This window comes from Pristiophorus japonicus, chromosome 1 (genome assembly GCF_044704955.1).
Source record: "Pristiophorus japonicus isolate sPriJap1 chromosome 1, sPriJap1.hap1, whole genome shotgun sequence".
NCBI classification, from domain to species: Eukaryota; Metazoa; Chordata; class Chondrichthyes; family Pristiophoridae; genus Pristiophorus; species Pristiophorus japonicus.
The window spans coordinates 30,135,699-30,148,517 of NC_091977.1; the positions used below are offsets into that span (position 1 = coordinate 30,135,699).

At 45.3% G+C, this 12,819-nt stretch overlaps 1 long non-coding RNA gene across 1 annotated transcript in view; it reads left to right on the forward strand.

Moving 5' to 3' along the window:
* Positions 1-853: 853 nt before the first annotated feature.
* The window catches only part of LOC139277968 (uncharacterized), a 204,118-nt gene continuing 192,152 nt past the window's right edge, over positions 854-12,819 (forward strand). Inside the window, exon 1 of the long non-coding RNA XR_011596199.1 lies at positions 854-1,261. This is a non-coding gene — a long non-coding RNA (uncharacterized lncRNA). The remainder of the gene's footprint in view (positions 1,262-12,819) is intronic.

Consider the following 12,819-nt stretch of genomic DNA (forward strand, 5'->3'; position numbering starts at 1 on the left):
CTCCAGTTTCAGTGAGTTAGTTTCGTTTCGTTTTAGTTCAGTTTTTTTTTCAAAAATGGGTTGTGTCCAGTCACTTACGCCTGTTTTGCAAGTTTGAACTGCGAAAAGTTACTCCAAACGAACTTAGGACGGAGTAAGTGTCCACTTTTGTACGCTCAGAAAATCCTTGTGTAGAGTTAGGAAATCAGCGCAGCTAGCCAGAGATGGAGGTGGGGGGAAGGGAAGAGAGAACACTGACCAACTTCACTTTAAAAAATAAAGAACCATCATCAATAATAAATGATAAATCAATCAATCAATAAATCAATAAATAAAACATAAATAAATAAAAAATAAAAAAAATAAAAAATAAAAAATCAATCAATAAATCAATCAATCAATAAAAAATGTAAAGTTCCTACCTCACCTACTGCAGCACCTATCCATTCGGGAACACCAGGAGCCCTCCAGCAGCAACCAGCAGCCCTGCCTGCCTGATTAAGGGCCTGCCGCGGGAGAGGAGTTCGGGCGGCGCCTCGCCACCGGGGAAGTGCTCGGGCACTGCCCCGCTGCCGGAGAAGAGTTTGAGTGGGCCCGCCAAAGAGCTGGTCGGGCGGCTCCATCGCGGAGGAGGTGTTCGGGCGGGCCGGCAAGGCGGCCTCAAGGTAAGAGCAGTGGTGGCGAGGCGAGGGACGGTGAGGCAGGCAGGCCACTTGGCCCGGGCTAGGGGCAGCGAACATCGCATCGTCCCTTCTGCCAGGGATAGGGTCGCCCGGAGACAGGACGCGCTGGGAGGGCCAGGAGCTACTGCGCACGCGCGCAGACTTTTAGGCGCAGGGCTGCAGCTCCGTCCCTTGCTGCACCGCGCCGACTGGAATGGAGGCCTGCAGACAGTTCAGAATACCGAGTTACTTTTTAGGCATACTTTTAATTCTATAAACTCGGCACAAGGCTCGGAGGTGCACCGTTCTAACCAACAGTTCAAATTTGGGCCCATTGACACTGTGACTCTGGTTGCCTCTGGACTGGCTACTTTCCTTGATGGCCCTGTACCAGCTCCAGGAGGCTCCTGTGTTTGAGTTGTTGGACATCTCTGCTTTGAGAAGTGCACATGGAAGCCACTTGTGCAGTAGCTAATACTATCCCAGAGCTCACAGTGTCACCTCGTTCACTTAGCCTCTTCCATACCTGTGCTGACAGGCTGCTGATGAAAAAAAGAATTCATTACTGAGAACCGTCTTTGTATAATTGCATTAGCCAATTAACTGAAGAAATATGTCAGGTAAGAATAATGCAGAGAGCAAGAAGTGTGAAGCGATAGATTGTTAACAGATATTCTTCTGCTAATTATTTTGCACAGGAAAGTAAATTTGGTTAGTTATCAGCTGGATATCTGCCAGAATTTATTCTGTGAGGAAACACGGGGGTAATTCCATGAGCTTGATTCGGAGACAGAGACTAGCAGCAATGCAACAACAGGAACCTTGTGCCTTTGATAAAGGGTCACCAGGTTTATTCAGCACTCCAGTCAGTCAGAAACAACTAACAGTCCTTAACCTCTTGGCCCTCAGCTAGGAGATCACACAGATCAAGTCAACAGCATCATATTCACCATCGAGTAAAAGTAGGTGACTCATGTGAGGGAGACACGTTAATGAGGTAACACATTTCCAATGAGGAACCATGTGTGTGGTCCATAACATTCCATTGAAATCAATGGACAGGAAAATTGGGCAAAATTTATAAACATAAGAATTAGGAGCAAGGGTGGGCCATTTGGCCCCTGGAACCTGCTCTGCCATTCACTAAGATTATGGCTGATTTTTGACCTCAACTCCACTTTCCTGCACTCTCCCCATATCCCTTGATTCCCTTAATATCCAAAAATCTATCGATCTCTGTCTTGAATATAATGACTGAGCCTTCACTGGCCTACGGGGTAGAGAATTCCAAAGATTCACCAGCCTCTGAGTGAAAATATCTCTCCTCATCTCAGTCCTAAATAGCTGACCCCTTAATCTGAGATTGTGATCCCTGAATGTAGACTTCCTTGCCAGGGAAATCATCCTCCCTGCATCTACCCTGTCAAGCCGAGGTAGCCAATCTGACATCGCCTGTTATTCGCCCCCGCCAATGTTGAGAGTTCTTCCCTGTTCTTATCAGTTTATTATGAACAGTAATCTATGCAATTCCGTAAAGAAACAAATTTAATTAATCTTTCATTCTTCTGGGCACCAAGGATGTGAAAGCCTCAAAGAGGGTGCAGAAAAGATTTACGAGAATGATTCCAGGGATTAGGAACTTCAGATACGTGGGTAGACTAGAGAAGCTGGGGTTGTTCTCCTTAGAGCAGAGAAGGTTGAGAGGAGATTTGATAGAGGTGTTCAAAATCATGAGGGGTCTGGACAGAGTAGATAGAGAGAAACTGTTCCCATTGGCAGAAGATTTGAGAACCAGAGGACACAGATTTAAGGTGATTGGCAGAAGAACCAAAGGCGACATGAGGAAAACCTATTTTACGCAGCGAGTTATTATGATCTGGAATTCACTGCCTGAAAGGTTGGTGGAGGCCAATTCAATCATGGTTTTCAAAACGGAATTAGATAAGTACATGAAGGAAAAAAGAAATTGAAGGGCTACGGGGAAAGGGCGAGGGAGTAGGACTAGATGAAGTGCACTTGGAAGAGCCAGCATGGATTTGACGGACTGAATGGCCTCCTTCTGTGCTGTAACTATATCATTCTACAATTCTATGATTCATAAAAGTAATAGCATATCGCAAAAAATAAATAATATTCAATGTTATCAGATATGAATAAGCCAGTAGTGTAGAAGTTAATTTTTCAAAGGGTTGATTTCAACATCAGCTCGGTGGGTTCCCTGAATGCATTCAAGGCAATCTGCCATCTGGGATTGGGAAGATCCATCACCATTATGAGGTTGCTTCCACAACTACTTCCCTTCTGCCCTACTCCTTCAGTGCCAGTTGGTACACTCATGTTTTTCATTCAGCAAGTTGTGGGTCCAAACCTAACAGTCTTGAGCACTTTGCTGTAGTATTCAGGAGGTGCTATCTATCCTTTGGGCAAGGTGTTAAACTAAGGCCCCATATGCCTGTTCCACTGGTCCAAGTGCACTTTAAAGACCGTATGGTACTATTCAGAGAAGAACACAATGTTCTCTTAATGTTCTGGCCAAGATTCTTCCCTCCACCCAAAATTGGTCATTGCAGAAGGATCTTGGTGTGTGCAACATGGTTGAAGATCTGTCTGTATAACAGCAGTCACTGCACTTGAAACAACTTCATCGCTTGTGAAGTGCTTTGGCATGTTTCTATGAACATGGCAAGGTGCTATATAAATGGGCATTTCCATGTTTCCCACACCAGACTATCGGTAATTAGATTCCCAACATATACTGGAATCCCAATAATCTTCTATTTCTCCATTGGACTGCTAGCCATCTTTTAGATTGAATGAAATGCATGCGCATATTTTAGAAGGCAATTTGCTTTGACAGCTCTTTATGCCTTTGTTCCAATCACAGATAATGAGGGAAAATCCTGTAGCAAGATAGGGAAGCAGTTTACATTGACTTCTTTGTTTGTCCTGTGTAACAGCTGTTATTGCTGCAGAACTTTCAATAAATCTCCCTGTAAATTCTGTAAAACTAAAGGCACTTAACATGCAACCAGCCATCTAAATACCAGCTTAAAGCATAGCTAACCAAGGATATCTTCCTAATTCTGTTCCTAAACATGAGGTATAGTGGTACAGTCATACATATCAACAACACCAAGAGCAAATCCCTGCATTGCCAATTTTTGAAATAATACAATATGCATGGGATTCATTATGGTTTTTGTTATTCGTTCATGGGGTGTGGGCGTCACTGGCAGGGCCAGCATTTATTGCCCATCCCTAATTGCCCTTGAGAAGGTGGTGCTGAACCACTATTTCAGAGGGCAGTTAAGAGTCAACCACATTGCTGTGCGTCAGGAGTCACATATAGGCCAGACTGGGTAAAGGCAACAGATTTCCTTCCCTGAAGGACATTAGTTGGTTTTTTACAGCAATCCGATAGTTTCACGGTCACCATTACTGATACTAGCTTTTTATTCCAGAGTTTAATTAACTGAATTAAAATTCCCCAGTGGTGGGATTTGAACTCATTCCTCTGGATCATTAGTCCAGACCTCGGGATTACTACTCCAGTAACATAACCACTGTGCTACCGTACCCCAAGTAATGTTGTTATTGCCCTGCCCCCATGTGAGAGTTCTAAATTGCTATGAAAAGCGTGTTCACTCTGAATCACAAAGCTGCACTCAACCACTCTAACTTGGTTGACAATCAGGCACAGTACACAGGGGGTGCTACATTGTCAAAGTTGCCAATCTTCAGATTAAACCGGTATTATCTGAGGAGTCCTCCAAATGTCCTAGCCAGCATTCCTCCCTCAACCAACACCATCAAAAACAATTCAAAACAAGTGTAACTGGTCGTTCATCTCATTTGTGGGACCGTTCTGCATGAAAAATAGTTGTCAAGTTTCCCTACATAAGAAAAGTACTACACTTCTATTTATTGTATGTGGAGTGCTTCGAGGCATTTCTGAAACATCTGATATGGTGTTATATGATTATGGCTTTTTTGAAGTAGAAAATGGATAACACCGCTGTAAAATTGCATTGCACATAAAATCACAGCCAGAGTAGAAAGTATCCAAAAGAATTTGTTTCTAAGATATTTACTTTATTTTTGACAAAATGGGAATAAAACCGGTACTGCTCGGATGGGACTATTTTAAATTGCTGTGGTGTGTCCCAGATGCAAGCAATAGAGATGCATCAATGTTTTTCATTTAACTCCACTCTACGATTCATCTCATGTCACAGGAGACCCTGAAGGCTACGAAGAAACATACCAGGAGCATCATAAATAAATCATGGGATTCACAGAAAGATAATCAAATATCAGGCCGATTAAAGACAAATAACTGTATGCAGGTGGATATAGACAATTTCTACTCAGAAATGAATGCATTTATATAGCGTCCTTCATGACCTCAGCACTTTACAGCCAATGAAGTACTTTTCGAAGTGTACTTGCTGTTGTAATGCAGGAAGCGCGGCAGCCAATTTGCGCACAGCAAGCTCCCACAAACAGCAATGTGATGATAATGCCCAGATAATCTGTTGATTGAGGGATAAATATTGGCCAGCACTCCGGGGAGAACCCCCTTGCTCTTCTTTGAAATAGTGGGATCTTTTATGTCCACCTGAGAGAGCAGATGGGACCTCAGTTTAGCATCTCATCCGAAAGGCGGCACTCCCTTGGTACTTGAACACCAATATTCTGACTGAGTGCTGTCACTGAGCCACTACTGGGCAACGAACATAGTTTAAACTTTTACCTTACTTATCATATGCTTAGGAATACTTTAATGTGAGATAAAATAGTATTAGTAATTTTGATGGGCAATATATCAAGTTTAATTTTGTTAAGTCTAATTTGTTTGACTATCACAGCACAATTTTATTCTAATTGCAAGTTTAATTTTGCAAGTAGATATATATTGCAAATACGCTCTGCCATGTTTTAAGTACTGCCGTGTTTGCTCGATCCTTTTCTAATTAAGAATGAAATTCAAAGCATGGCCTCAATCTCAATGCATCTCTCAACACTCACGATTCCACCGCCTCCATAATAATCGAATAGAATAGACATGTCACGAGGTAATCGTTCATCTTTCACTTCTTTGCTGGTACAAACATGACCTTTTTACATTAAACTTGCACTACAGGTGTACTAGTCCTTTTTTGATCTTTCCCTCATTCCATCAAAGTATCACAGGAAAGGAAAGGACCTGCTTTTATACAGCGCCTTTAACGACCGCAGGACGCTCCAAAGCGCTTCACAGTCAATTAAGTACAATAACCTTTTCAAATCTCATTATCAAAGTTATACATTCCAGCTTGCCAGATTCTCATGATATTATCACAAAGTTTAAAATCCTAGATTGCATTCCCTCATGAAATGCATCTCCTGTCAACTTTATACCTGAGACTTTGCATGGCCGACCACTCAGTTCCTCCCTGAGATACTTAGATTTCTATACTGCAGATTCTTTGCTTCCCATGTGACTGTGCTGCTCTGTTTGATCTCTTGAATCTCTTACGGTCAATCTGTGAGCGTTTGACACCTGTTCCATCCCCTTCTTTTACATCAACAACCCACACATCTCCCACTTTGGCCTGTTCCTTGAGTTTGTCACCTGATCACCTGGCGCACCCTCAACACATGGCTGTTACTAAACCTGAAGTCCCCGGTGCGCACAGAGGCCCAGTCTCCCAGTGCCCGTCAGCAGTCACCCAGCTTGTCCACGGTGCCACCTGATCCCACTGGCAGCCTGTCGCAGATTGGCTTTCAGTCTGTCTCTTGGGATCATCATTATAGGCGGTCCCTCATATCGAGGATGCCTTGCTTCCATGCCAAAAAGGGATGATTTCGCTGGTGTTTCAATGAAGGACCTGATAGACCAGGTCCCAAATACACCCTGAAGGGTGGAAGATGCCTTGTGCGTGGATTTTTTTTTTAATGTGTGGTGGCCGTTGCACACCAGCCAGGCTTGACAGAGCACGCAATTGCAGTGTGGGCTGGCCTGTGCTGCCCCTGGGCCCTCGCCTTTTCTGAGCCCTGAACACCACGACTCTCCTGGGCCCCGATCGCGTCGTTCCGTGATCACTTGCCGCTCCTGTGTTCCGGCCTCGCCGCTCCTGCCCACCCTCCAATCACCGACCGGGACCTTGATGACATCCAATTCAGTCGCCCTCTTCACTGCCGTCGCCCCCCTGCACCACCTCGCGCTGTACTTTGCAGTGGTACGCCGCTACACTGCTCCAAGGCGCCGCCCGCCGCTCCTTTTATGGCCCCGACCTGCCATTGATGGTATCTCGCAGATATATTGTGTCCACGACAACACCCCCACGTGGTCTGCTTAGAGGATTAAGAAGCTCATGATTTTTACCACTTGCAAAACTGTCGTAGGAACAAATTTTTTTAAGGGGCAGTATTTTACTTTTTTTGTGACTGTTACGACTACAGTTTGAACAGAGGTAAACATTTCCAGAATATAAAGATCAATTAATGTGTGCAAAAATATACCTTGCATGCTTTTTAAATCTGTATTTACTAATCCAACAAACTGGATCCAATTTGAGGAAACCAATAATTACAGGAGAGAACAACATACAAAGGAAAGTAAGAACTTGCATTTATATGGCGCTTTTTACAACCTCAGGACATCCCAAAAGGATTTACAGCCAATTAAGTACTTTTGAGGTGTAGTCACTGTTATAATGTAGGAAACACGGCAGCCAATTTGCTCACAGCAAACTCTCACAAACCCCATCATCATAGCAGTCCCTTGGAATCGAGGAAGACTTGCTTCCACTCTTAACATGAGTTCTTAGGTGGCTGTACAGTCCAATACGAGAACCACAGTCTCTGTCACAGGTGGGACAGATAGTCGTTGAAGGAAGGGGTGGGTGGGACTGGTTTGTCGCACGTTCCTTACGCGCCCTCCCGGATGCACTTCCTCCACTTAGGGCGGAGTCTGGCCAGGGACTCCCAGGTGTCGGTAGGGATGTTGCACTTTATCAGGGAGGCTTTGAGGGTGTCCTTGTAACATTTCCACTGCCCGCCTTTGGCTCATTTGCCGTGAAGCAGTTCTGAGTAGAGCGCTTGCTTTAGGAATCTCGTGTCTGGCATGCGAACTATGTGGCCTGCCCAGTGGAGCTGATTAAGTGTGGTCAGTGCTTCAATGCTGGGGATGTTGGTTTGGTCGGAGGATGCTAACATTGGTGCGTCTGTGTGATAAATGACCAGATCATCCAGTTTAGGTATTGCTTGAAGGATAAATGTTGGTCAGGATCCCTGGGATAACTCCCCTACTCTTCTTCAAATATTAGCATGGGTTCTTTTACGTCCACCTGAGAGAGCAGACGGGGCCTTGGTTTAACGTCTCATCCAAAAGACAGCACCTCCAACAGTGGAGCACTCCCTGAGTATGCACTAGGAATGTCGGCCTGGATTATGTCTCTTGGAGTGGGATACTGATACTAATGATTAAGTCATTAGTTTGACAACTTTCTCTATTATGTTACGGGAGCGACGCTAACCTATTTAAAATAAATGAATGAACATCTTCACTAAGCCTGCAGAGAGAGGGATTTCAGACAAACTTAACCATTCGAATACTAGAATCTCTCGACTGTGGAGACGAGCGACATGACTCTCCTTATTAGGAGCTGATTCTCACCAGGTTTGACGTGCTTCCCTTGCTCGGTTACCATAAGTGAAATGAGCACCATTCGTATCAATGTGACCTGTGAAGAAATGAAGAATTAAATCTGTCACTTCGGTGCCAAATATATCCTGCTTCCTCCTCTATCACTCCTGCATATCCAATGTATAATCCCTCTAAGGACCCATTCATAATCCAGCAGAACCCTGCTCACTTTCAGAAAGACAGTCTGCTTCCTTGCAGATTGCATTTGTGGCATTCGGCACACTTTGGGGAAGCTGCCTCCCAGTCCGTCACACCGAAGGATGTCAGGAACAAGGAAGGATGGACCAATAATGTATTCTGACAATCACTTCATGAAATTGTCCCAAGATTCAGATGCCTGAAAGTAATTTTCATTTGAAGAATTCAATACAGTAGAAAAAACTTTGCTCTTCTTAAAAAATCATTATTGTAGATAAATCTTCTGATAAGAAACTGTACAAGATCCAATATTGTCTCACATTCAAGTGAATAGAATGTACAAATGTGGAATAACTTGCAATTCTATAAATTTGAGTTGTGATTCAATCAAGACCCGCGAGGATACAGACAATGCATCAAACTTCAATTGCTTCTACGGCATTTATCTACTGAAATGGTTGGTTCATTTACTTGCTGTTTGTGGGATCTTGCAGTGCGTGAACTGACTGTCGCATTTATCTACCTAACAATAGTGACAGCAATTCAGAAGTATTCAATTGTTTGTAAAGTGCTTGGCAATGTCTTGAGGACGTGATAAGGCACTGTATGAATGCAAGTTCCTTTGTTCACTTTAGGCTATAACCCTTCTGGGAGTTGATGATTGCAAGGTGGATGTGTTGCCTGATGCCTGAGAAATTCTTTCAAAATGATTGGAATGGAAGATAAAAAAATAATTAAGACTGCTGTCACGTTCAAGGCCAAAACTGTTAAGTATTGAATAACTCCACGAGGCTAAGTACGGTAAGCTAGTTCAGGCATGACCTTACTCCAGTTTATTTACTCTCAAAGTGAGGATTCAACATGGCTGCCAACATTATATACACGGCTTGCATGTGTCTGCCAGTGACCATTAGGACTCCGACAGACGTGCCCTCCGGTGGCAGGTAAAACCACGTTATCATTCCCCCCAAATTTCTTGGTATAGGTTGTATTTACAAGTTGAAACAGTCCGGGGCCTTCTGCTCCCTGGTTGATCTCAGTTCGAACCCAAGCTTGGGTGAGTCAGTAGGACCATTGCTGCACTGCGGAACAGTCGGTCTGACAGGACTGTCGGGGATGGTAGGTTCGTCTTCATGAATGACACAAGGGTCAACTGATAGTTGGATGTGTGGTGGTTGGTCGATGATGATGTCATCTTCAATTTGTTCTGGGTTGTCTGTGAATCGCAGTTTGGTTTGGTCGATGTGCCTCTTGCACGTTTGGCCATTTAACAACTGGACTACAAACACCCTGTTCCCCTCCTTGGCCAAAACCGTGTCAGCAACCCACTTTGGATCATGACCATAATTCAGGACAAACACAGGGTCATGAACAGCAATGTCACGTGATACGGCCGCACGATCGTAGCACCATTGCTGCCGTTGCCTTCTGGTTTCGACGTGATCATTGAGATCCGGGTGTACAAAGGTTTGCAATGGTTATGAGGCCTCTCTTCATTAACAGCTCGGCAGGAGAGACCCCGGTGAGCGAGTGGGGTCTTGTCCGGTAACTGAGCAGAACACGGGACAAACTGGTCTGTAGGGAGCCATTAGTCACGCGTTTTAGGCTCTGCTTAATGGTTTGGACAGCCCGCTCTGCTTGACCATTAGACGTGGGTTTGAAAGGGGCAGACCTGACATGCTTGATGCCATTATGGGTCATAAACTCGTGGAACTCCGAACTGGTGAACCACGGTCCGTTGTCGCTGACAAGGACATCGGGCAGGCCATGGGTGGCGAACAAGGCCTGGAGGCTTTCAATAGTGGCTTTGGACGTGCTGGATGACATGATTACGCATTCAGTCTATTTGGAGTAAGCGTCCACTACCACTAAAAACATTTTTGCCAAGAAAGGGGCCGGCAAAGTCTATGTGGATCCTTGACCATGGTTTGAATGGCCATGACCACAGACTCAGCGGAGCCTCCACAGGTGCATTACTCAGGTACAAGTGTTGCACTAATGCAGGCATGACTCCAAGTCCGAGTCAATGCCGGGCCACCAAACATGAGACCTGGCAATGGCCTTCATCATGACAATGCCTGGGTGGGTACTGTGTAAATCTCACACAAAAGTTTCCCTGCCTTTTTTTGACATTGCAACACAATTACCCCATAACAGACAATCAGACCGAATAGACAATTCATCTTTGCGGCACTATAAGGCTTAATTTCATCCTGCATTTCCCTGGGAATGGCAGACCAATTTCCATTTAGGGGACACCTTTTTATGCTTGACAGTACAGGATCCTGGCTGGTCCAGGTCCTAATTTAGTGAGCCATGACAGGTGACCCCTCAAGTCTGCGGGCTGCGGCATTTTCCCCCGGTTGTGGGCAAAGGTATCCAGCTAAGCGGATCAGCACAATTTTCAATGCCTTGACTGTGGCGGATGACATAATCATAAGCAGATAACGTCAGTGCCCATCTTTGGATGGGGGAACGAGGCATTGGTGTTTATACCTTTACTCTCAGAAAACAATGAAATGAGCGGCTTGTGGTCTGTTTCAAGCTCAAACTGAATCCCAAACAGGTATTGATGCATTTTTCTAACCCCATATATGCGTGTTAAAGCCTCTTTCTCTACCATACTATAGGCTCTTTCAGCCTTAGACAGACTTCTGGATGCGTATGCAACTGGTTGGAGTTTGCCTGATACATTGGCTTGCTGGAGCACACAACTGACCCCATATGATGAGGCGTCGCAGGCCAGCACTAACCGCTTACATGGGTCATAGTGTACCAGTAATTTATTGGAACATAGCAAGTTCCTGGCATTCTCAAAGGCTCTGACTTGAGATTTGCCCCAACCCCAGTCATTACCCCTTCTCACAACATGTGCAAGGGCTCTAGCAATGTGCTCAAACTAGGTAGTAAGTTACCAAAATAGTTGAGAAGACCCAGGAACGAACGCAGCTTCGTCACACTCTTGGGTCTGGGTGCATTCTTGATGGCCTCTTTCTTCGAGTCCATAGGCCTGATCCCATCTGCTGCAGTCTTTCTCCCCAGGAATTCAACTTCTGGTGCCATGAAAAAGCACTTGGAGCATTTTAGCCTGAGTCCCACTCTGTCCAGACGACGCAGAACCTCTTCCAGGTTGTGCAGGTGTTCGGTGGCGTCGCGACCGGTGATCAGGATGTCATCTTGGAACACGACGATTCTCGGGACAGACTTCAGCAAACTCTCCATATTTCTCTAAATATGGCTGCCGCCGAGCGAATTCCAAAAGAGCATCTGCGGTATATAAACAGTCCTTTGTGCATGTTGATGCACGTCAGTTTGTTCGCCGATTCGACCAGCTCCTGTGTCATGTAAGCAGAGGTCAGGTCCAATTTAGTGAATGACTTCCCCCCCGCTAGCATTGCAAACAGGTCGTCAGTCTTGGGTAACGGGTACTGATCCTGTATCGAGACTCGGTTGATCGTTACCTTGTAGTCACCGCAGATCCTGACCATCACTTTTCAACACTGGGATAATTGGACTGGCCCATTCGCTGAACTCGACTGGTGATATGCTTCCTTCCCGTTGAAGTCTGTCCAGTTCGATCTCGACCTTCTCCCTCATCATGTAGGGAACCGCCCAAGCCTTGCGATGGATGGGTCTTTCTTCCGGGCCTGGGTGGATCTGCACCTTGGCTCCCGTGAAGTTGCCGATGCCCGGTTCGAACAATGAGAGAAACTTGCTCAGCATTTGATCACACAAAACATCATCCACTGATGATAAGGCTTTAAAATAGTTCCAGTTCCATTTAATTTTCTCAAACCAACTCCTGCCGAACAGCGTTGGGCCATTGCCTGGAACGATCCACAGCGATAAATCATGCACAGCTCCATTGTACGATACCTTTACTGCCGCGCTGCCAATGACTGGTATGAGCTCTTTGGTGTAGGTACGCAGTTTCGCATTGATTGGGCTCAGTTTGGGTCTTTTTGCCTTAGTGTCCCACAGCTTTTCGAAAGCCCTCTGGCTCATTATTGACTGACTCGCACCCATGTTCAATTCCATGGACACTGGACCCCATTTAATTTAGCTTCCAGCATTATCGGAGGACTTTTGGACCCCATACACTTCTTCGTCCTGTACCTCGGGTTGAGTTTTCTGTGTCACTTGATCCACATTGGATCGATCACGCTCAGCCACATGGTGTGTCGCAGCACGCTTGCTCGGTTGCGGACACATTCGCTGAAGGTACCCTATTGTTGCACGGCCTTTTCACATGTATTGCTTTAATTGGCATTGATGGGCCCGATGATAGCCTCCGCAACGCCAACAAGGTGAGATTTGATTCACCCCCGATGGCGGACTTTGAGCAGTTAC